Raw genomic sequence first — 26,008 nt, 5'->3', positions numbered from 1 at the left:
GGTCCGTGGGTAGACCACGTGACTCTTAATCTCAGGGTGGTGAGTTCAAGCCCCGTGTTGTGCTCAGAGCCTACTTAGAAAAATAATAAAATAAAAATAAAGGTAATGAGGTAATACATGTGAAGCCCTAATACCAATCCTAATTCATGCAAATATTTAACACATGGTGGGTAAACTCATTATTACTGTCATTATTGCCTTTTTTTTTTTTTTAAAGTAAGCCCTACACCCAACATAGGGCTTGAACTCAGACCCTGAGATCAGAAGTCGCATGTTCTACCCACTGAGCCAGTCAGGCGCCCCTCATTAGTGTTGTTTATGCCTATGGTAGGCAGCCTCTGAAAGGGCCTCTGAATACTCCTGGTATTCTTTGGTCGTACATCCCTTGAATATGGCCTGGATTTGCTAGCTCAGTTCTAACAAATAGACTGTGGTAGAAGTAATGGGATGTCAAGTCCAAGAGTAGGTTATAAAAACCATGACTTCCACCATGGATCCTCTTTCTCACTGCCTCTCAGATTGCTTCCTCTCCTCTAGAGGAAGTCAGCTGCCATGTCATGAAGTCCCTCTCCTGTGGAGAGGCCCAGGTGATAAGGGTTCAAATTCTGCCAACAACCACACAAGTGAGCTTAGAAGCCTGTTTCCCTTCCAGCTGAGCCTTCGGATGAGACCATGACCCCAGCTACAAGTTGACTGCAACCTTACAGAAGACCTTCAGCCAGAAGCTTCCAGCTAAGCCATGCCTGGATTCCTGACCCTCAGAAACTGTAAGATAATAAATGCTTGCTGTTTTAAGCTGCTACATTTTGGGACGATTTGTTGCACCTGATAGATAAGTCACATACACCCTTCTCTTGGATGAAAGGAGCACTGGCCATTTTTTAGAGCTTGTGACAGACAGGAAGATGCACTGCTGAGATCCCCATTTAAGGAGATCCCAAGTGCCTGATACTAGGAGTGCAGTTCGCTGACAGCCTTGAGGGGCCAGCCCAGTTTTCAAGCTGAGGTCATGCTCTTCTTGGAGTGCTCTCCTCAGCCAATGGGTGAGCTGCAGTAGTGGCACAAGGACCAACCCATCTCTGCCCAAATACGGGACCCCTTGAAATGGGCAGTCTTTGCTTCAGAGCTCCATGTTGGGCTGGCAGAGACTTTGGTCTGTGCTGGGTCTTGTCTATCTGTGGGTGTCACGCCCCAGTAAACCTCTCTCATTCTCAATCCCATTTTGGCCTGGGTCCACTATAGACTCTACCCTTTCCTCGCTCTGTGACCCTGGGCAACTTACTCAGCCTTTCTGAGCCTTTTCTTCTTGCATGTAAGATGGATGATAAATAATGTGGGGTTCGAGTGAGGTATTTATAGAGTGTCACAGAATGTGGAGCACAAAGTGCTAAATCAAGGATAACTATTGCACATCCACAGACCACACACCAACCAGCCACTTTACGTTTTCCAGAAACCTGTACTGGAAATCAGTTTAATATATTGTGTAGTGTATCTATAGTAGATGTTTGGCTTTCATGAGGATTATAGCCATTATCCTATGGAACTCCAAACTACCAAATGCCCCCCATAGCATGTACTGTCACCCATAAAATGAACCGAAGTACAGCTGAAAATTATACCTGACTTTTAGTTCCTTAACAGTTCTATAAATAGGGAACTAAACCTTTATAAATCTGTTATGATATGCCAAAGCAATTTGGTGAATTGTTTCTCTTGTTTGCATTGGACTTCATCACATCAGAGGGCTGAGTCACCTCTGAATACCGCCCTTTTAATAAACTCAGACATCTGAAATTTAACATGCCCAAACCTGTTCCTCCCACAATCTGCCTCACTTTGGTGATAATTCCAAACGAGAAAACAGGAAGCCATCTACGGCACCTCCCTCCCTCTCCTTCCCACCTCTGATCCAATAGCATGCTTTGTCTATTTGTTTTCCTTTCAAAATGCCCTAAACCCACGAACCTCCTTCCAGCTCCATGGACGCAACTGGCCTCTTTCTTCTCTTTCAAGAACCTCCTAGCTAGCTTCCTCTTGCCTTTAGAATGAAGACCACAGTCTTTGCCAAGGCTGAGAGGCTCTGCATGAGCTGGGCCCTGCCCCTCCACAATACCACCTCCACTCCCCAAACACGTGTGGGTGCCAAGCTCGCTCTTGCTGTCGGACCATCCCGCAGGCTCTTCCTGTGTCTGGAACTCCTCTCCACCTACTCTTGGCGCTGCACACTCCTTTTCCTCTGTCAGGTCTGGGCCTACATGGCACCTATTAACCACCTCCTAAAGTAGGTTCCACCACGCACAGCCTCCTCCCATTACCATCAAATCCCGGCAGCCAGGTCATTTCTTTTTGTTGCCTGCACCCCAATTTGTCACGACATATTTATTTGTTTATTGAAGGCGTTCTCTAGCTTGTTGCAGTTTCTTTGAGCGCACCAGTCTTTTATACACCTTTTGTTCATCCAGGGCCAAGCCCAGCACTGGCTATAACACAGGCTTCATAAATGTCCATCGGATGAATTTTCCAACTAAGAATATCAATTTTCTCTTTAACAGTCATTTTGACACTATTGCAAAAGCCATACCTTTCCATTGTAGAAAAGATTATAAAATATAGATTGAAGAAAAGGATAAGACCATGTTACCCTACATTTAGAGCTAGCTACCATTAGCCTTCACATATATTCTTCTGGGGCAATTGTCATGCATCTCTAGCCACCTGTATAGGGATATATATGTTGTCAAGTCCTTCAGCTTTCTGTGGTCACTCCTTCAACAGCCAAACAGAACATCCTTGGTCCCCATGCACACCCTGAGGGAAGTCAAGCCTTCTGGAGGGGCTATAATGGGGCGTGGCTTCCTTGTTTACGAGGAGGAAAGAGTACAGATGACAGCATTCAGTGACAGCCTCTGGGGAGGTCCCCGGAAGCAGGGGAGGCACAGCTCTCGTGGACAGCAACCCAAAGCTGGAGGAGAAAGGAAACAGACGGCTCATAATAAATGTGCTTGATTTCGTGCTTTCCATCTTTGCCAGTTTGGATTTTCTAGTGCTTCTCAAGACAACCCGCAGTACTTCTCGAGAACTGACCCAGGCCAATTTCAGCCAACCTGCCCGGCAAGATCTGAGCCGAGGCGAACAGCGTGTCCAGACAACACAGAGGGCACAATTAACAACAAGTGAGATTAACTTCAGCCAAACTTAACCAAATGTGGGAGAAGTCTGAAAAGTCTAGGAGACGCCAGAGCTGTTTAGAATATGTATCGTCAAGTGGAGTGGGGTAGGGGAGCCACTGGGCCATTCCACGTTCAGACCAGTTGGACAAGATGTGTCCAGGCACTTTTCCTGGTAGTACGTCTTCCCAACAACCCTGCAGGGGAGGTGGTTTTTACCCCTTTCACAGGGAAGTTAAATCGTGTGACCAGAGTGACACGGCTAGAGGGGCCAGAGCTGGGATTGGAACCAAATCTGTTTTGAGTCCAGAACCTGAATTCTTTCTGTGGATCAGGAAGATAGATAAAAGGATATCATCAGCATTGCTGAACTCCAGGACGGTTCATGGCATGGTCCTGTGTTGTTAGAAAGTAATGAAAATATGGGGCACCTGGGTGGCTCAGTGGGTTAAAGCCTCTGCCTTCAGCTCAGGTCATGATCCCAGGGATTTGGGATCGAGCCCCACATCAGGCTCCCTGCTCTGCAGGGAGCCTGCTTCCTCCTCTCTCTCTCTCTCTCTCTCTGCCTGCCTCTCTGCCTACTTGTGATCTCTGTTTGTCAAATAAGTAAATGAAATCTTAAAAAAATAAAAAGAAGGAACCAATCTATTTGTTTTGCTTTTTTTGCAAATGAGGGGATTGAAGTACAGAGAATCAGAATAATTTTTCCAAGGTCAAGTCAATACCTGTGCTAGAATTCACACCCAGAGACTCTTGCTCCAAAACACACTCCTTGAGGCCCCCCTGCTATGCTCCTGCTAACAGAAACAGAGGCCAGCAGACTTTCAGCCCTAGCTGCAACAGTTCCAAAGGCCTGTTCAGGAGGGACATGACCATCCAGGTAATGGAGACAGGAGCTGTGGAGTCAGGCCTGCTGAATCCACATCCAGCCGGGCGACCTCCCCCAGGGGGCTGCCCCTCAGCTCAGCTCCAAGCCTGAACACTTTGGCTGCCTCCTCCTTCCTGCTATTTCCCAGGCCTGTGATGTGAACCTGCAGAGGAACGAAAGTACCACAGCCCTGCTGGGACTCTCCTACCTCCCGTGTCCAACACCGTTCCTCTTTTGTTCACCCCATGTCAACAGACCACAGAGCTCAGCACCTCCTCAGCTTCCAGAAGGATTGTGTTCACCCACACGTACAACAGGGAGCACCACCAAGTTGAATGAAAATTTGAAAGCGCAGCTGGGGAAGGGAACCTACAGCCCACGACTCACAGAAAACCATTATTCCATTTTAATTTTTCAACTCTTCTTCCCAGCCTGCTACCCATTTTATGGTCATTCCCCTCTTGGCCTTTTTCCCACACATATTCCCTGCCCTCTGGGGTAGCAGATGGTGGTCCAGAAAGGCCTTCTCTCTTCCCTTTGTCTTTGCTTCTCCTCTCCCCTCATACCCTGGGCACACACAGCTCCAGATTCCTCTTGGATCTTTGCTTGGATTAGCCACTATCTTTTTTTTTTTTTTTTTTTTTTTTAACTTATTAAGTAAGCTCTACACCCAATGTGGGGCTCAAACTCAGGCCCCCTGAGATCAAAAGTCCCATGCTCTAGTAACTGAGCCGGCCAGGTGCCCCATCCACTACTTTTCTTATACAGTACATCCTTTGGGCCCTCCCTCTAGTCCAAATAATTTGTTCAAGTATTTGTTCCAAATAAGTGCTGTTCTCTCCCTGCTTGGTATGCTGGTTAATACATGAGCTCCCTCTACTGCCCCCTGCCCTCACAGAAGCTCTTTGAGAAAGAGGACAGTGGAGAAGTCTAGCAGAGCCATGATGCCTGTGTTGGGGGGTGGGGAGGGGTTGTCCAGCTGCCTTTGCCTGCACTGGCCTTTTCCCCACTTCCTCCCTTTTGAAAGGTCATCGGCTTCAAAGGTCTCAGCAAGTTTGTCCTGAGCTCTTATTTTTCCAACTGTGGGTTTCTAACTCCTCCTAACAGCAAGAGGGATTTGTCTCTGGTGACTGCTGCCAAAGGTAGTGGCAGGAATCTCTCAGAGAGCAATTACCTTGAAGAACCTTCCCTAGAGAACAGGCTCTTTCTCTTCCAAATTGGAAAATTCTCACATTGTGCCAATTAGTCCAGAGGGCATTTGGAACTTTACCAAGGGAAACACTAACAACTCTTAAAGGGAAAGTGAGCAAGGCACGAAGGCACCCTTCCCAGGGCCGTGACAGCAGGCAGGTGGCCTTTAGAAAGCACAAAATAATAATGAGCCGTAATCCTGGCTGAACACACTGGAATATAATGTTAAAGCCCATCACTGATTCAAGTTCAATGTGGGGCTCACTGCCCCCCAAAGGGTATAGATTTCATTGCCAGTGTCTCCTTTACCCTAGAGGTGAAATATCTATTCTGAAAAAGACTTGCAATACCAGAAACCTCCTAAAGTCCATACAGAAATGGACTGTTGGACCTGCTGAAGGTTGATTATTTATCACGAGAAGAGAACGGCCAAGGATGGTTGCATGTTTCTTTTTAATCACACCAGCTTTGGGCTGCGTGGCATGATTTCCTTCGAGACAGATTTGCCACCTCCGTTCGGCTTCGCCTCTCAAACAACACTTACCTTTGCTTGCTTTCCCCAGGTGGGCGGCACCTGACTGGAGTGGTGCAGAGGTGTGCAGACTGGCGGGAGGACCTCTGGCTCGGGCTCACACACTGCTGTGTGCCAAGTCACAGATTGCACGGCCGCTCTCCGCTTGCTCCAGAGTGGACCGCATGGTTGTGCACACACTGGATGCTTCAGTCTGTGGTGAGTCAGGGACAGAGGGGATCTTGCAGAAGCTGGCCAGACCCCTCCCATGTGGTTTGGTAGAGGGGACAGGAAGCGGGCCATTTGGAAAAGAGGGAGAGAGAGACCTCTGTACACCAGAGGACATGCCATTGAGCTAACTTGATGTTCCTATTTAATTCTGGAGAGAATCACCTGGGTGCAGCTCTTTGCTTTTGAGTCTGAACCTGATTTTCACTGCTGACCAGTTCTCCTTTTGGCAGGAAAAGGAAGGCACCAGGATCACTCTATACATCACAGTAAAATATTGCACTCCCTTCCTCATGCCCACGAATCACTTTTTTTTTTTCTTTGAAGTAATCTCTACACCCAACGTGAGACTCAAAATTACGACCCCAAGATCAAGAGTTGGATGCTTTACTGACTGAGCCAGCCAGGAGTCCAAATAACCATCTTTTTTATAACATTTTTTTTTTTTTTTAGGAACAAAACACCCTGATTCCCCAGTCCTTGGGGAATCAAACACCCTGAATCCCCAATGCAAATACAAAATCCTATGTATTTTAGATCTGAGTCCCAAAGTGTGTTTTCAGCAAACTTGATTTACTGTAACCGAAGTACATTCTAACACAACCTTCTTTGGACTTGGCGTTTTGCTTCCTTTTTAGATTGGCATTTTTATTTTAAAGTATTTTCTCAGTAGTTTCCTTTTTCCAGCCCAGATGAAAACATGGCTTGACTTGAGCTTTTTAGCAATTAAAACAGGTTATTCTTCTAGGAGCAGAGTTAAATGTGTTCCCAGAGAGATGCCAAATGCCATTTTTGGTTGTAGTTCTCTCAAGAGGGCCTTTTAATAGTTCTTGGAGTGGGGTTGGTAATCTCTGGAAACAAGATAAACTGGGAGACGATTGCCCTGCCCCAGGCCTTTCTTTTCCTTTACACTTGAGGCAACTATATTAGAGGTTGGACATCATGAATTTCACAGCTGAACTTGGAATTTCCTGCTGCAGACGCTGGCTTTTGCGTTGGGATCAGGAAGACTTAAGAAACGAAACCCAATGCTATGTTCTCAAAATACATTTGAAATGCTTCCCATGGCAGTAACTCTCAATGTCTCCAGGCTTATGAAACAGAGGGTAGCAATGCCATTCCTAGTTTCTAAAACCAGACTGTATTAGAACTAGGTTTGGCTTGATGTGGTAGAAAACCAAACCATCAGAGGCTTAAGATAGAACTTTATTGGGATGCCTGGGTGGCTCAGTGGGTTAAAGCCTCTACCTTCGGCTCGGGTCATGATCCCAGGGTCCTGGGATCGAGTCCGGCATCGGGCTCCCTGCTCAGTGGGGAGCCTGCTTCCCTTCTTCTCTCTCTGCCTGCTACTCTGCCTACATGTGATCTGTCTGTCAAATAAATAAATAAAATCTTAAAAAAAAAAAAAAAAAAAGATAGAACTTTCTTTCTTTCCCTTGCAAAGAGGGCCGTGGTGGAAAAGTGGAATGGTGGCTCTATCCTTCAGAGTTCTCAGGGACCCTGGCTTCTTCCAGCTCCTCTCCCCACCATGCCTGTGCTTTGGTCCTTATGCTCATTACCCCCACAAGGTGGCATCCACTTTCTAGCCAGTAAAATGAAAGAAAGGGGAAAAAGAGGGCAAAAAACACCTACTGGGGAAGGTTTCTAGCCACTACCAAGAGAACATTTCTGCTTCTATTCCATTGGCCAAAACTTAATCACAGGGTAGCACTGAGCTACAAGGGAGGCTGGCAAATGTAGACCTTTTCTTCTTCATGGCTGTGTGTCCAGTTAAAGATCCAATTTCTTTGTCGTATACTCTAAGGCTTTTACTCTTAAAATTCATCCGTATCTACCAATGTATCTTGAAAAAATTGGAATGCCTCTTGAGATTACTATATGACAACACAAGATGGCATAAAATCAGTATTAGAAATGCCCCACTCAGGGGCACCTGGGTGGCTCAGTGGGTTAAGCCGCTTCCTTCGGCTCAGGTCATGATCTCAGGGTCCTGGGATCGAGCCCTGCATCGGGCTCTCCGCTCAGCGGGGAGCCTGCTTCCCTCTCTCTCTCTCTGCCTGCCTCTCTGCCTACTTGTGATCTTTCTCTGTCAAATAAATAAATAAAATCTTTAAAAAAAAAAAAAAAAGAAAAGAAATGCCCCACTCAGATGGGCAGGAGCCAAAAACAAACAAACAAAAAAGAGAAATGCCCCACTCTTCATATTTTCTTAAAAGTAATTTTGCTTTATGGGGCGCCTAGGTGGCTCAGTGAGTTAAAGCCTCTGCCTTTGGCTTAGGTCATGATCCCAGGGTCCTGGGATGGAGCCCCGCATTGGGCTCTCAGCTCAGCAGGGAGTCTGCTTCCCTTCCTCTCTCTCTGCCTGTCTCTCTGCCTACTTGTGATCTCTGTCTGTCAAATAAATAAATAAAATATTTTTTAAAAAAGTAATTTTGCTTTTGGTAGTCCATAGTAATTAAATACCTCTAAATACAGAAAAAGTTTTAAACAAAACCATATTCATCACATGGTTATTTATAATCACACACACAAAAATGGAATTAGAATGCCAAAATACGGGGGATTGAGCACATCAACAATGGAATATGTTCTTAATGAACTACTATGCATCTGTTAAAAATTAAGTTTACAAAGAGTCCACAGTAACAGAAAACTGCTTATCCTGTTAAATAAAACTAGAGAGATACAGATTTGCAGTATAGTTACAACTAACCTAGAGAGAGGAAAAAAAACCAAAAACAACCAAATACTGAAAACAAACCCCAATGACCTTTCTGGTTAATGAAACTTCTAATGACTATTTTTTTCTTACATTTCTTTATTTTTCCAATTTTTCTTAATGATTATACTTATTGTTTTATTAGAAATAAAAATAAATCCCATTCTCTGGTCTTTCTAGGTACCTACATTCTACCCAGTTCATAGGGCTCAATTTAGTCCTTCTTCCTATCTGAAAGCTTCCCCTGATCCCTCCCTCTCTCGCCGGCATCACTGTTAATACCACTTGTAATGGAAAGTCACCACCTTGACTTGCCAGCATCAAAGGGACTCCTCTGCTAGAGAAGTCTTGAGGTTTGAAGGGGGCTAGACCTCTGCCCTGTCCACTCCTTGGCAGTTGTGGTGCCGTCCTGTGACCCAAGCACACTCATCAAATAAAATAAAGCAGGCATATGCTTTAAAAATAATCCATTTTGTGGGGGTGCAGTCAGTTAAGCATCCAACTCTCGATTTCGGCTCAGGTCACGATCTCAGGGCATCATGAGATTGAGCTCCATGTTGGGCTCCATGCTGAGTGTGGAACCTGCTTACGATTCTCTCTCTCTCCCTCTGACCCTCCTGTGTGCTCTCTCTTTCTCTCTCTCAAAAAAAAAAAAAAAAATCAGGGTGCCTGGGTGGCTCAGTGAGTTAAAGCCTCTGCCTTCAGCTCAGGTCATGATCCCAGGGTCCTGGGATCAAGCCCCACATTCAAGCTCTCTGCTCAGCAGGGAGTCTGCTTCCTCCTCTCTCTGCCTGCTTCTCTGCCTACTTGTGATCTCTGTCTGTCAAATAAATAAATAAAATCTTTTAAAAAATAGTAATAATCATAATCCATTTTGGGGGGCAGAAGGCAGAATAGGTAAAATAAGTTTGTTCACGCGTTGACCATTGTCCGAACAGAGTGATAGGAGCATGGAGGTTCGTTATACTATTGTCTCTATGATTGTATTTGTTTGCGATTTTCCATAATATAATTTTGCTTAAAACGGTACCTAGGGGAAAACAAACAAACAAACAAACAACAATAACAACAAAAAAACGATACCTAGGATTTACTCTTTTCTGAAACCAGCTAGCTAGGCAATAGCAACAGTTCATTGAATTAAGCATTAACAACCGCCAATAAGGTTGTGAAATTTAAGGCAGGAGGCAGATGTGAATTAGATATCACCTGTATCACTTAGGATTATTTCAGTTTCAAGTGAAGGAAAATCTCACTCAAACTGGTTTAAGCAATTCATCGGATCCCAGAGGAAAAGTGGGAGAATACTTCCCCCTTCAGATGTTATTTGATACGGGGCTCAGATATGTCGTTGCTCTGGAACTCTATTCCCCCTCACTTCGTGGCTCTGCCTTGTGCCAAGTTAGCTTCACCTGCAGGTTTCCTGAGGCGTCTCCTGAGGGTCACATCGGCTCTGCTCCAAGTGCCACAGATAAAAGGTAGCGGTTGCTGCTGGTGCCCCGGAGGGCTCTCCCCACCCAGGCACGAGTGTGCACACACTATATTGTACACCCTCGTATCCCACCATCATCCCGTGCAGCCCGTGCACGTGGAGGATGGCTTTCAACAAGTGCTTCTAAATGCTCCTTTGAATGGACAGCTGTTGGCTAGTGCACAGCCACGGGGTGAGCTGCCAGACTCAGAGGAGGAACTCCCCGCACCACCCCAGGGGGAACGGGCTTTCATTAGGACTGTCTGGTGACGAATGTCTGTTAATTCCATGGAGGATGACACCATTGGCAGGCCTCCCCAGGGATTAGCCTTTGCCAAAACCAAAAACAAAAACACCTTCTTCTGTCTGTGGAGTGACAGCAGCTAATGCTGACTGAGGGTTTATTGTATGCCCTTCACACTTAACCATCACAATAACCTTATGATTCGTTTTCTTAACATTTTATTTTTTTAAGTAATCTCTACACCCAGTGTGGGGCTCGAACTTAAAAACCCAGAGATCAAGAGTCTCATGCTCTACTGACTGAACCAGCCAGGGACCCCAATTATTATTATTATTATTATTATTATTATTGCTATTATCCCCATTTTACAAATGAGGATATTGAGGCACAGGCCACCTGAGTAGTAGTGACCTGAGCCAGTACTGAATCCAGGTAATCTGCCTATGACGTGATTCTTTTAACTTTCCTTCCTTCCTTCCTGTCTTCATTCTCCTCCTTTTTCTCTTTCTTCTTTTCCTTTCTTTCTTTCTTTTTTTTTTTTTTTAAAGATTTTATTTATTTGAGAACACGAGCAGGGAGTGGCAGGCAGGCAGAGGGATTAGTAGGCTCCCCATTGATCAGGGAGCCCAATGTGGAGCTCGATCCCAGTTACCCTGGAATCATGACCTGAGCTGAAAGCAGATGCTTAACCCACTGAGCCACCCAGGCACCTCTTTTCAACTTTTCTGCTTCCTGGTCTTAGAGATGCTTACTGGCAAGCACTCCTGGCTAAACACCAGTTTCAAGTTTTTCCTACTTCTCCAAGTTCTCTTGCAAGTCCACCTTCTCTGCCTGGCTGTTCCGTGTTTCAAGGTCCCATAGGATTCTTCCTAGGCCCCTCTCCCTCCTCACATTCTGGACTCTCCCTGGGCTTCTCATTAATGTCGTGGAGTTCAGGGGTCATCAGTAGCCTGGGTAGCATTTGACTACATGCAACAGAAAAAGTGACTATACTAGTTTAACCACATGGGGGCTTTTTTTTCTAGGAAGACTGAAAACACGTGATGGGGGGCTGGCACAGCAGCTCTACAATGTCATCGTTGTCCCAGGGACCCTCATCCTCACGTGTAGCTTGCATTTACATGCTCTTTTTGCCTTATGTCACACGACAGTTGCTCTGCCTCTAGCAAGTTTACATTCTGGGCCAACAGGGGAAAGACAAAAATGTACCCAAGTCTCATCTATCCCTTTGTATAAAGTATCCTGGTAGTCTATCCACCTACTTCTGCTCACCACTCACTGGGCAGAGCTGGCCATTCTGAGAGCAGCCAGGAGGTCGGGGAAAGTATCTTTAACTAGGCACACTGTCCTCTGAACAAATTTAAGACTGATGCAATGGAGAGAACTTAAATAGGTACAATGGAATATCATTCAGCCTCGAGAAAGAAGGAAATCCAGCCATTTACAACAGCATGGATGGACTCTGAGGGTAGCAGAAGAGAAATGCTGTATGATATCACTTACATGTGGAATTTTAAAAAGCTGAACTCATGAAAACAGAAAGTAGAATGGTAGCTACCAGGGATTGGGAGATGGGAGATGGGGAGACATTTAAGTTTACAAACTTGCAACTAGTAAGTAAGTTCTGGAGAGTTAATGCGTGGCATAACTCTCCAGATCATTCAACAATATGAATGAAGCTGTATTACAAGCTTCAAAGTTGCAAAGAGACTAGATCTTAAATGTTCTCCCCAAGAAGAAATGGTAATTACATGACATGAAAGAAGTGTTACCTCATGGATACTACAGTAATCACATCGCAATGTACAAATGTAGCACGCCAACATGTTGCACACTTTAAATTTACACACTGTTATATCTATTACATCTCCATTAGAAAATAAGAAGAGAATAACTATTGGAAGGACAAGCAACCAGCATGCCACTGATACACCACTGATCCCAAATTGACAGTTCTATTTCAGACCCCTGCACAAACTGAAGGTGAATTCTGTCTCCTAGTGCCAGAGCATTACTATCCTCAGGCTCCTCTCCCCTAGGCCTACACTCACCACTTTAATGAGGGTCCAGCTTTGTTGATCTTTGACACCATCTGTTAAGAAGGCACACATTCTCTGCCCTTTCCTGGAAGGGTCTTCTTGATTCTCAAATACCTCTTCTTTTCTATTGCAAATCAAAAGCCTTGGTTCCTAATCCTTCTCTCTTTCTTTCTTTTTAAGTAGTCTCCACACACAACCCTGAGATCAAGAGTAGCATGTTCTACCAACTGAGCCAGCCAGATGCTCCTATTTGCATTATTTTAACAGTTTCAATCCGTCCTTCCTTCATTCATTTAAAGTAGGCTCCAAGGGTGCCTGGGTGGCTCAGTCCCTTAAGCGGCTGCCTTCGACTCATGTCCTGATGCCGGGGTCCTGGGATCAAGCCTGTATCAAGCTCCCTTCTTAGCTTCCTCTCCCTCTCCTTGCTCAGGCTCACTCTCTCTCTCACTCTCTCAAATAAATAAATAAAATATATTTTTTAAAAAAGCGGGCTCCATAAAAAATATAAATAAATAAATAAGTAAATAAATAAATAAAAAGCAGGCTCCATGCCCAATGTGGGGCTTGAACCCACGACCCCGAGATCAAGAGTCGCATGCCCCTGGGTCTGAGCCAGCTAGGCGCAGCTCTCCAGGCATTTTAGATGACCCTGGATGATCTGGTGAAGGATCATAAACTCAGTAAGATAGAGAAGAAAATCACAAGGATTAACATTTCAAAATATTATCTTGCTGTAGATAAAGAATGCCTGTGGCAGTCAATGTAAAGAGAATCTAACATAAAGACAAATGACATAAACCATTGTAAATCAGCTTCACAGAATTATTCTGAGTCCAGAAAATGAGAACTGTAACATTTACACAAGTATCTGGAAAGTTGTTGTTGTTTTATTTACTCTTGCTGATTTATTAGAAAAGGATATGACTCAGGAACAGCCAAATGGAAGGAATGCACAGGGCGGGGTATGGGGTGAGGGGCGGGGAGCTTCCGTGTCCTCCCTGGGTATGTCACCCTCCCAGCATCTCGATCTGTTCACCAATCTGGAAGCTCTCATCCCTGGAGAATTTTCTGTGCAATACTCTTCAATGAAAAACAGGGTAGGGCATGAAATAGAAACACATGATGTTTAAAAACGTATCAAAATTAAATTTCTGTAGCAATCAAAATCGGACGAGCTTATACTTCATCTCTCTAACTGATTTCCAAAGAGATAAAATGGGACAATTTTTTTTAAGGTGTCCAGTTCATGAGGTCGGGGTAGAGAATAAATAAGACAAATAATGCCTGTAAACACTTGGCCCAGCATTTCATATGGGGCAAGTGCTCAATCATTGTTAGTTGTTAGCACGGTATGGCGGTCAGATATGAAATTTTATTTTATTATTTTTAAAAAATATTTTATTTATTTGACAGAGAGAAATCAGAACTAGGCAGAGAGGCAGGCAGAGAGAGAGGAGGAAGCAGGCTTCCCGCTGAGCAGAGAGCCTGATGCGGGGCTCGATCCCAGGACCCTGGAATCATGACCTGAGCTGAAGGCAGAGGCTTTAACCCACTGAGTCACCCAAGCGCCCCAGATATGAAATTTAACACAATAAGGCAGGAAGGACAAATTTTTGTTTTGCAAAATTATTTCAAGGTCAAACATTTTTAAGAAAAAAAAATCATAAGAAACTTGTTTCACTTAATAAAACACCAAAGTGTCTGCTGATGACCTGATCAGAGTCCTACGCATCTCCTGCAAGATGGGAGAAGTCAAGAAACAATTCCTCAAGACCCTAATGAGATAATGGAAACGATGCCACCAAGTTTGGTTCCCAGTTAGGTTGATGCGGTTTGCCGTGTTGTTGGGGCATGGGACCAACAGCCAAGAAAGAATTCTCGAGACATCTTTGGTGCAAAACGGTGGTTTTATAGAACAGGACCTGTGGGCAGAAAGAGAGGTTGCTCTAGGACTGTGGGGAGCAACTGATGATATATACTTTGGGGTTGGGGAAGTAAGACAAAGGGAAGCTCTGAAAGGACTTTGATATGCTAAAGAAGATTCACCTAACTTGGGATGTCTGGCTAAGGTTGTTTTTTCCCTCCAGCAAGGCATTCACGTGAAGATGGCTGGGAGTTCCCTGGAGGAAGGTTCTACTCTGTCGGCCTCAAGTATTTGTCCATGGGCTACAGGTTATAAGGACATTTCATTTAATCTACATTTCTTTCTGCCTTTGTTTCCCATATCAGGTCCTGCTAAAGATCAAACAGGAACAGCTCTCCAGGTGATACAAAGAAGGCACGCCTGGCAGGAGGGTATCCTGAGAGATGTGTGGAGGAGGAGGTATGTGGTTTCTTGTCAAGACAGCCGCCAGAGTCTGGGAGGGACTGCATGGCGACGGGAAATCTGACATCACCAAAGTCCCAAATGACACTGGACACGTATTTCTCCCTTTCTTCCATAGGCTCCATGCTCCAACGTGATGCTGACAATTTAGTTCAGTGCAGCACAGATACATCTAGTGTTCTTTGTATCCAGGGACTTGGGATACAGAGACGAGTAAGACAACTTCTGTTCCCCTGAAGTGCTCTCCAGCCCGCTGGGGGAAATGGATAATGGTGATTGCAGGGAGTCCGTCCTTCGTTAGAAGCTGCCCCAGGTGACAGAGAGTCTTAGCAATCTGGGTAGGACATGGAGGGGAAGTCGGAGAGGACCTGTCCAGGTAGTTGAAGTTTTCTAAGATGGAAGACAAATTCATTTTAAGGCAGAGAAAGCTTTTAGTTCTGGCACATTCAACCTGTTATGCCCCAATAATGGGTCTGTGATTAAAGGAGCCAGACTGATATAAAGCGAAGGTCAAGCAAAGCTTTATTTCGCGCCAAGCATCAAGAATCTAACGAACGTTCGGGGACGCACCTCTTACAAGAGAGGGCGACCCTTCTCTGTTTCACAGTCTAGCTTTTAAGGGCAAAGGCCATGTGGTCGGGCCTAGCCATGCACAGGTGACCAATGAGATTGTGACACACACAGGAAACTCCACAGTGATGCTAGGTGACCAGTTGAGTTACAATTTACCCTAGTAGACATTTGACCCAGCCTATTACACCTTGATTGGGATTGGCGCCAAAAAGGCTCCCAAAGGGCAGGGCCCATACTCCTCGGTAACCAGGGAGACAGTATGCATCCCCCCACTGATCAGATGTCTCCACCTGGCCTGACCCACCCTGTATCTGGGCTTTGTTACCTGTAGCTGATTTCTGGGACTTGTCTGCAAGCAAATCCCCTGGGGGAAGGGGAGCAGGGACAGTTTCTAAACAGGTCCTTACACAACCTCCAACCTGTTGATTATCTATAACCCTGCATGGATATAGACTTCCGTAATGTCCCAGCTGGCAGCGGGAGCCCTAAGTCAAAGTGCAGTTCCATGTGAGAAATGCCCTCTTTCCTGCTGTCGCTGAGGTCACTGCTCCCAGGGATCCCGCCACGGGGAACCTCATCTGCCATGAGAGCTGGAAAAAAAGTGGCACATGTAAGGAGCCCAAGTTTCTGGAAGGAGGAAATGTGGCACATTTTCATAAACAGATGAGGCAAAAAGTGGGTGTCATCATGGAATGTTGAAATCCCAGCCAAAGCAAGTGAGGTAGGTCGAAGCCTGCAACAGAGCCAACTCCAGGGGGCCAAGAATGCAGCTCGGGGGCCACACTTCACAATCTGGAGGAGGTCCGTGGGCTCCTTCCTCCATCCCTGCCCTGGAATGCCAGTCAGTCAACTGTCTAATGAACAGGGAAGGCCTGCCCTGTACCGGGGACACCAGAACATCATCACAAGAAGCCTGAGGATTACAGAGTACAGGGAGAGTGCTAGGAAGGCAAGGGAGGGGACTCTTAACCTAGTCTGGGGGACCAGAGAAGGCTTCTGGGCAGGGGTTCTGTTTCCGCTGAGACCTGAAAGGGAAGGAAGGAGGCAGCCAGGTGGGGAGGGGCAGGAGGTTTGGCAAGAAGGCATGTGACCGTTGCAGTGCTGAGTGCTGGGGTGAGGAGGAGAAATGCCTCTTCCCTAGTTCTGGTTTTAAGTCTTTCCTGAAGACTCCTGGCCTCTGGCTCTCCCTTAGTCCTCCCCAGGGTGGAAGGGTGAGTTATTTGATGGGGATCTGTTTTGCGATGGTCTGGGTGATATGAGGCCAGCAGCTAGGAATGCCTGGGGGCACTCCCCTGGACCCCTACTCCTGCTGCTGGCCTCCCCTCCTCCCGGTGGAGGCCACCTGGCAGCCAGGCTGCAAGGCACATCTCCTACAACCTATAGGGAACCTTAACAAAACCAGGTTTATTACTCACACAAGCCCTGGAGAGGACACAGTGGCCTCAGGACCATGCTCGGAGGTCAGGGGTAAAGAGAGGGCAGCAGACCTGGGATTCTGCCTTTTCGGGCTTGAGGATCGGGGTGGAGGGTTTCATGAGTTCACTCTTCACTGCTGAATTTATTTATTTTTTATTTATTTTTTTATTTTTTTAAAGATTTTATTTATTTATTTGACAGAGAGAGATCACAAGTAGACGGAAAGGCAGGCAGAGAGAGAAAGAGAGAAGCAGGCCCCCTGCTGAGCAGAGAGCCCGATGCGGGACTCGATCCCAGGACCCTGAAATCATGACCTGAGCCGAAGGCAGCGGCTTAACCCACTGAGCCACCCAGGCGCCCTTCACTGGTGAATTTAAAGCAAAGTTCTGAAATTCTAACGCAGTGCATGGCGATTACAGTCAATTGTACTATAAAGTTTCAAGTGGCTAAGAAACGTAGATCTTAACTGTTTTCACCACACACACACACAAAATTATGTGACATGACAGAAGTGTTGGTTAACGTTGCATAGTGTGATATATAAATGTATCAAATGAACATGTCGTATGCCTAGAGCTTATATAAAACTGCACATCAATTATATCTTGATGGAAAAAAGAAAAGGAAAAACTTAAAAAAAAAACCACCTAAGAATGAGAATTAGAGCACAGGAAGGGAAAGGCAGGGTCCCTCACTGGGCCAGGTACGCAGGTCCCCCAGGGTGCTCTAGAAGGGGAATGTCATGGACTGGACGGGGCGGCCTGGCACGTGCCGTCTGCATGTGTCGCCAGCAGTGCATTATTGGAGATGGAGGTCTTTGAGAGGGAAGCCTTGAAATTCGAAGCCTTAGTTAATGGCAGGCGCTCCTGTGACAATCTAAAACGCTACCTGTCAGGCCCTGATGCTATGGTATCATTCAAAGTTTAGAGCAGGCAACAGAAAGCTCTCTCAGTGTTTTGGGTAGAAAAGGGTTGACCAGGTATCCGTGCTTTCGTCATTGGAAAGACTGGAAGGAGGGGAAGAGGGGTTCAAGGAAAAGGTCTCCATGGGAGACTCCAAAAGCCCAGAAGAAATGGCCCCTGAGTGGAGCTACTACTTCCCAGCCCTCTGCTGGGCTGCTAACTGAACACAGACCCCCACAGCTGCAAGTCGGGAACCCGGACACCTCAGTCAAGACGCTGCCACAACAGCCTGTTGTTACGCGCCAAAAATGGGTGCTGGAAGGTCGCTGCAGAAAAGTCTCAAGTCTCCACACGATGACTTGGCGGCAACAGCAAAATCAAAAGGGGCTGCCATCACATCTGCACCTGTTTCCAACCAGAAGCCTTGCTACAAAGGAGCCTGTGCTACAGTTTTTGGCTTTCTGAGCTCTGTCTTCAGAAAGGAGCCTTTGACGGTGGGCTGGAGGTTGGAAGAGTTGAGCCACGGTGCATCACAGTGGGGTACACACACTGGTCTCCATTTCTTGACTGGGTAGATCCAGTCTAGCATAGGTCCTGGATCTCAGGATTTGGTTTTTCTTTTTCTCTCTCTACTGGGATGAGTGGAAGGCGGTGTCTGCTCTACACATGCCACCTTTCCCTGAAATGGGCTGGTCCAAGGTCAAGAGTGGGGACTGTGAGGTAGCAAGTAGACTGATTCAAACACTGAGCTATGTTCTTCAATCTATTCAATCTATTTCAGTCTTCTTACCTGCTGACTTTGTTCTTTTGTTTTTTGTTTTCAATTGTTTCAGTATGTGGGTAGGGAAGAAGAATACAATTTACAGGGTCCTCCCAAAAACCCATCTTCTAATATGCTGCAAAGAGCAAAGAGCTGGGGGTAGAGAGACACAAAATGAGACTGAAGAGGATGATTCTGTTTGGTCCTCTGGGTTTACTTAAGGATTGTGAGCCATGAGAAAGCATTGGAGAAGCATATCTGAAGGGATGAGCCTAAAGTCAAAATGCATTAGCCTAAAGTCAAAATGCCTGGGTCGCTCAGCCTGATAAGCATCTGCCTTCGGCTCAGGTCATGATCACGGGGTGCTGGGATCAAGCCCCGTGTCAAGCTCCTTGCTCAGCAGGAAGCCTGCTCTGCCCCTTACCCCTACTCATGCTCTCTCTCGCTCTCACTCTCAAATAAATAAAATCTTTTTAAAAATGCACTAAATGGACAAAGAAGCAAACAAAGGAGAAAATCATTGTAGGAAGTACAAAGACTTGGTTTCCTTATTCTGCCCCTCATGGACTATGTGACCTCTGGGTCTCAGTTTCTTCATCTGTAAACTGGACATAATTAAATCTTTATCTTAGGAGAACAAAAAGGGGAAACTGCTTAGGATGGCGCTTGCCAGAAAAAGGTTGAATCTGAATCCAAATCCGACACTGTAATCACTAATGAAGCAAGTTCACAAAATGAATTTGGATGAACACAGAGTAACCTAAAGCACCCTCTCTCTGGGACCAAACCCCCAGCAATGAGTGTGTTGGAGAGTATTTGAAACTTTACACGGTGGTTCCACACCTACATTCGGGAGTTGCCACTTACAGCCGCGGGATCTCGGCCAGGTGATGTGATCTATTCAAGCCTAGGTGTTCTCTTCTTTAAAATGGCACCAAATTAGGGCGCCTGGGTGGCTCAGTGGGTTAAGCCGCTGCCTTCGGCTCAGGTCATGATCTCAGGGTCCTGGGATCGAGTCCCACGTTGGGCTCTCTGCTCAGCAGAGAGCCTGCTTCCTCCTCTCTCTCTCTGCCTTCTTGTGATCTCTCTCTCTGTCGAATAAATAAATAAAATCTTAAATAAATAAATAAAATAAAATAAAATGGCACCAAATTATTGTACTTCACTTCAGAAGCCTGGGGGAATTAGATGTGAAAATCCACACAAAACATCTGGTATAGAATAAATGTTCTGTGTTATCTGTTGTTGATCTGGACCAAACCATCAGTGGAGCAGCAGGCATGAGACACAGCTCCGCCCTTCACGGCAGGAATGCAGTGTGGTGCAAAGTGAGTGGAAGCAATTCCTACTATTCCTCCCACCTGTGAGATGGACTGTGAGTCCGGCAGATGTCAAGACAGACGGAAAACAGCCCAGTGAGCTCACTCTTCCACCACAAGAGTGTGGGGAGTGAAGGGAGTGAGGAGACCCTGCAAGGTTGTGTGATCACCATGCTTTCTCCACGGACCCTGCTCCTGACAAGAAGCGATCTGAGGTGAAGAACGACAGAAGCAAGTATGAGAAGACGCAGTGTCGACCCACCATGACAGCCAGCTTCTAAATGATTCCCGATGATAGTCCAGTGCCGGGCACCCATGCTCTTCTGTAATGCCCTCTGCTGCAGTGTGGGCTGGACTTGCTGACCTGAGCTTGCACCTGAGTGCATGCTTGTGATGAGCTAGACTGTCGAGATCAGTTATACAAGACGGTGATCTTGATCTTGCCCGCACTCTGACTCCTCTCTTGCTTGCTCTGATGAAGCAAGCTGCTGCACCGTGAGCTGCCCTAGAGAGAGGTTCCCAGGGCAAGTAACTGGGGGAGGCCCTCAGTCCAACAGCCCAGGAGGAACTGAATCTCGCCGACAACCTCCTGAGTGAGCTTGGAAGCACATGCTGCCCCATTGCTGTCTCGAGGTCTTAACTGAAAGCCCAGTCAACACCTTGCTGGCACCCTCGTGAGAGATCCTCAAGCACAGGACCCAGCTAAGCCATACCCAGGTTCTTGACCCACACAAGCTATCAGACAGTACACGTTGTAAGTCACAGTCTATGAATAATTTATAATGCAGCAATACAGAACTAATACACCCAGCAAATAAGTCCCTAGGTCTCTCCTGACTTCGCTTTTTTACCAAAGTGCTTGGTTCGTCCTGCAGCAGGAAACACAACAAAATCTGAGTGTTTCTGCCATTAGTAGGCCACGGGGAATATGTCTCCAGTAATTACTGCCCAACCAGTGAGCATCCACTTCCTTCAGGCAGCAGACACACTAAATGGGTCACATAGATCCACAATATCCAATTTTCCTGAATAAGAACTAAGTGGAAAATCTAAGAAATAACCAGATGAGCTGGATGGGGAATTAGAGGATTCCCATAACCTCATTCAGACAGATGGAGGCACCAAAAAGGAAACGTGAACATGAGAAACACACACAGAAACCGAAACTCAAGAAGTTAATGCGAGATACGAAAGATACATGAGGAACATTCTTTTGAAGGTTTGTACTAGGAAAGTCGAAATACTTTGTTCCGTCTCAAGGAGATTAGAGCAAACACAGAGTCCAGGAAATGGGAAACGAAGAAGCAGACAAGGAGACTTCGGTCAAAGGTGAAACAGCCGCTGCCATAACTGAGGAAAAAAAGGAGAAAGATAACTAAAGAAAACGAAAGCGCTTTAGAAATGTCAAAACCTGACCAAATTTGGGGCACCTGGCTGGCTCAGTTGGAGAGCGTACGACTGTTGATCTCAGGGTTGTGAGTTCAAACCACAGGTTGGGTGTAGACAGGACTCAAATAAATAAAGCGTAGGGGTGCCTGGGTGGCTCAGTTGGTTGGGTGTCTGTCTTTGGCTCAGGTCGTGATCCCAGGTTCTTGGGATCGAGTCCCACATCGGGCTCCCTGCTCAGCGGGGAGCCTGCTTCTCCTTCTCCTTCTGCTGCTCCCCCTGCTTGTGCTCTCTCTCTGGCTCAAAGAAATAAAATCTTTAAAAAAAATAAACTTAAAAAAAGAAAAGACCCCCCAAATTGACCAGAGTTTACCAGAAATTGAAGTATAGTGATGTTAATGTCGTCTTGTTTTCCCACCTCTTTTTTTTTTTTTAAGATTTTATTTATTTACTTGATAGCGAGAGAGTGAGAGAGAGCATGAGAGGGGGAGGGTCAGAGGGAGAAGCAGACTCCCCACTGAGCAGGGAGCCCAATGCGGGACTCGGTCCCGGGACTCCAGGATCATGACCTGAGGCAAAGGCAGTCACTCAACCAACGGAGCCACGCAGGGCCTCTTTCCCAGCTCTTTTTAAGATATAATTAACACAGTGTGTGAGTTTTAGGTGTACACTGTATTGATCTGATACATTTATAAGTTACAAAATGATTAGCACCATGTTAGCAGGTAGTAATCTGCTGATGGCAGTCTCCATTAAAAGCACCCAGAATGGGGACGCCAGGGTGGCTCAGTTGGTTAAGCATCAGACTCTTGATTTTGGCTTGTGTCATAATCTCATGTGAGATCATGCTCCCCGTCGGGATCTGTGCTTAGCACAGAGATTGCTTGAGACTCTCTCACTCCCTCTCCCACTGCCTCTCTCCCTTCACTCTCTCAAACAAAAACAAAAACAAAAACACAAAAAAGCTCACTACATTATCGGGCAAAATTAATTAAAAACTATTCACATCAGTGTACCATCTAAAGTTACCAATCTACAAGATGAAACAAAGACGTGTCCAGTGTCCAGGTATCAAAATTAACTGTTTACAAAAGTAAAAAACAAACAAACAAACAAAACAAAAAAACCCAAAACCCAAAGTCAAATTGGTTTCAAATTTCTCAGCAACAGCTGAGGCCAACAACGAAGGCGAGATGTGACCCAGGGCTCCGCATCTGATTAAGCTGCTGCTCACAGGGACAGAACAGAAAGGCATTCTCACACAAGCAGATTCCAGTTGTGGGAACTCTGAATCTAACTTATGAAATCCGTCAGGATTCGACCAGAGAAGTGGAACCGTGTGCGTGCACGTGCGCATGTATGTACGTGTGCATGCGTGTGTGGGGATTTGACTCATGCAGTGTGGGAGCTGGGTAGGCAGCTTTCACAATGTGATGCTGGGGATTGAGGGACACAGGGCTACCAGTCAGGAAGGGACGGTAAAGTAGAGAAAGGAAAAGAGCACTCTGGATCCGGTGAGCTGGAGTCCATGAGGACAGTCCCTGGGACAGAAACTCCTGTCATCACAGAGCTAAGCACACTCACCTGGCCCAAGAGGCAGAGACGCTCCAGGAGGATCCAAGAGAATGTGAAGCCGTGGCAGGCCTGGCTGCGGAGGGGCTGAGGCGGCAGAGAAATGACAGCACTTTGAGCTAAAATTGGCTGCTGTCTCATTTCCAGCCTCCGAATCTCCATGAGAATCTCTAGTCTTGTGGGCCGTTCTAATAAAAAACATACAGGAAAGATAGTTCTGGAAAAATATAATTTGGCCTCGGCAAGTGGAAACATTACAAAGTCCCCACGGTCCATCCCTTTCCAACTTGGCACCTGGATACATTGCCTTAAACCACACTTACTCTCCAAATAACGACAGTCCAGAACCACACTTGTGTATAACACAACACAATATCCACCATACGGCAAAAACCACACTGACCTTCTCCCCAGAACAGCACCAGAGTCCCTGGTTTGTCTCTGAAGAATGGGCATTCTTTTCTGAGCTGGTTCATACTCCCTTTTTGACATCTTGATACTTAAATACTTACACAGAACGTTATTTATTATGAGCACATCTTAAATTAGAAAATAAAGAATTGAGAGATTTTTAAAATTTGGTTAATATTTATTAAAATATATTCACATCACCATAAGGGAGAAATACTCATACTATTACAGTCTTTTCTACAACAGGTCATGAGGTCACGGATCGTGTTTGTAACTACCATCATTCACCACTTACTCCTTATTCCTTTGTCCTCAGCAAGCACCTCGGTTCATCATAGTTCCTCACCTGGTGGAATGATCCAAACCTCTGTGAAAGGTGTGAGCCATTACCAGTATAAATTGGGTTATTACTGTTTTCCTTTTACTTGAGTCAGAGGCTATGGGAATGCTGTAAGGTACTGCAAAGCATCTCTGGCATTCTCCCTCATTATCCCTACTGTGTAGTAACAACCCAATTTCCCTTTGATAGGATCAGTCACCCCAGCCTGTCCTATGCCTGTTTATTCAGTGCCCAAAGACACCAGATGGCAGCTTCCAACTCCACTTCAAGGCAATCTTTGCTCTTGTGTCCTGGGGAAAGCATTTCTCCCTTTATAACTAAGACTTCTAGACCAGTAGAAGCTCAAGCTGTAGGAATGAGAAGCAAAAATTTTGACTACCGGATCAACAGGGCTGATAGGGAGAGGAGCAACTCTTTATTTTTGTGCCTTGATTCCCAGACTCCCAGATCCAAGGTGCGGGAGAAGCAGGATGCCGACGGACAGACAGCATGTACCGCATGCTGAAGGACTGGGCCTCGGCCCTGTGAGGGATCCCCACCAGGCTGGTACCGTGGTTGCTCACTCAACCACGTGTCAGGGCAGTTGCTTCAGAATGGTGGGGGAACATGGTAAAACCAGTGAATGCCAAGAGCATGAACCCACTTCTGCATTCCGTGTGCTGCGAATACCATGATGGCGGATGGCACATTCTCTAAGGCCACAGATGGCAGTTTTGGCAGAGGCATTGTGGGCAGAGACGGCGTATCTATGTCCCCAGCAAGTGTCAGTTCCAGTAAGATCAACCCGCTGCCTTTTTCGTAATGAACGTGGTCCCATGTCATTAACCTGATACCGGGTAGCTGGCTGATCCCTCCGGGCACGGGCACCGTTGTCAGGGGCTCAGCGTTGTCCCTCGCGCTGGCAGTTGAGGCACTCGGCAGCAGCTGTAGCCAGGTCAGTCTTGGTGAGCACGAGTCCACTGCTGTCGCTATGGCCACTTCGGTTGGCACTGAGCCCACAGGTGTTGCTGGGGAAAGAGGCTGTTCCATGTCCACGGAACGGGTGATTCTCGCCATCTGATTATTAAAGATCTTCCTCTACCCTTTGGTGAGCATTCACCTGGACAGAAGTCTGTCCTCGTACCTCTTCCTCAGGCCTTGTGATTTTTCAGTTGTGTTCCTTCCAAGTCCAGCTACCCAGCCAAATGATGCCTTGGTGTGGACCCTTTCTTCGGACCACCTCTCCTTTCCGGCAAAATGAACAATCAGGTACCTTGTTCCAAGTTCTGTCCACTGGGAGGACTTCCACTCTGTCCACTCCCAGGTGATGCATGCCCACCATGCAGAAAAATCTGTAAATGAAGCCCCAGATGTCCTTCCCACGTGAACTGATCACAGAAAATTTCCCATGAAGGCATGGCTGTGGGTTGAGAAAGAATGTAATATAGCAGGAGGAGGGCTTTGGGCATTGTGGAATTGGTGCTAGGATCTTTTTTTTTTTTTAAGATTTTATTTATTTATTTGCAAGCAGAGATCACAAGTAGGCAGAAAGGCAGGCAGAGGGAGAGAGGAGGAAGCAAGCTCCCTGCCAAGCAGAGAGCCCGATGCGGGGCTCTATCCCAGGACCCTGGGATCATGACCTGACCCGAAGGCAGAGGCTTTAACCCACTGAGCCACCCAGGCGTCCCTGGTGATAGGATCTTAAGGCAGTAGAAGATTCATTTCCTCAGGCTGGGATGGAAGGGCTATGTCTAGTGGCAAAAAGAAAAAGGTCAGAGGTCTCTAGCTTCACTGGAATCTGCCAGTGTGCATATCCTAATGTTCAAACTCAGATCTCTTCCCAACTAGTACCCTAACTTCTTTCCCTCTTTTTTTCTTTCTTTCTTTTTTTTTTTTTTAAAGTAGGCTCCATGCCCAGCATGGGGCTTGATCTTAGGACCCTGAGATCCAAAGTCTCGTACACAACTAACCAAGTCAGCCAGGTGCCCCCTAACACCCTAACTTCTATGAAAGCAATCCTGTGAGGTTGGGAATTCAACTGTGTTCTAATTCAGTGCCAGAAGGACTCACAAGACTCAGTAAGTATACTTACAGCTACCTTTTCTTCCAGCAAAGGACCCAGCAAAAGCAGCAGTGGGGTCCAGTGGGACCCAGCATAAGCCTGTCACATTCTTCCATGTCCAAGGGCACACAGGAGTGCTTTCTTCCCAACAGCGAATCATGGTTAAGTGCACGGTAGCCCTGCCCCAGCAGCCCTGCTTTAATCTCAGGTCTGAGCCCCGGGGAGGGTCATGTAGACTTAACCCACTATTTCTTTTTTTCTAATTTAAATTCAATTAGCTAGCATATAGCACATTATTACCCGCTATTAACACTCTGTTCTACTGGAAGGCTCTGGGTTTGGTTTTCAGTATCTCAACCCCACAACCACAAGACAGAGTGTTTTTTTCAGGGTTGTCACAGAGGCTATGACCTCCCTTATGCAGACCTTAAAAATCCTGACTTTTAAGTTAAAGACATCATTTTCATTTTAAAAAGAGAAGTTATAGTTCTTTGAATAAACCATTGTGCCTTTAGGAATCT

The 26,008-nt window shown here is 46.2% G+C and overlaps 1 long non-coding RNA gene across 1 annotated transcript in view; it reads left to right on the top strand.

Annotated features, from left to right (window-relative positions):
- LOC131816924 (uncharacterized) overlaps positions 1-25,321 on the top strand; it is a 55,299-nt gene extending 29,978 nt beyond the window's left edge. The window contains exons 2-5 of the long non-coding RNA XR_009348233.1: positions 653-767; positions 5,793-5,959; positions 14,671-14,764; positions 14,886-25,321. This is a non-coding gene — a long non-coding RNA (uncharacterized LOC131816924). The remainder of the gene's footprint in view (positions 1-652; positions 768-5,792; positions 5,960-14,670; positions 14,765-14,885) is intronic.
- Positions 25,322-26,008: the final 687 nt, after the last annotated feature.

Source organism: Mustela lutreola, chromosome 15, assembly GCF_030435805.1.
Source record: "Mustela lutreola isolate mMusLut2 chromosome 15, mMusLut2.pri, whole genome shotgun sequence".
Taxonomy (NCBI): domain Eukaryota; kingdom Metazoa; phylum Chordata; class Mammalia; order Carnivora; family Mustelidae; genus Mustela; species Mustela lutreola.
The sequence above is the reverse complement of the archived record's forward strand: the minus strand, read 5'-3'. Positions and strand labels throughout refer to the sequence as shown.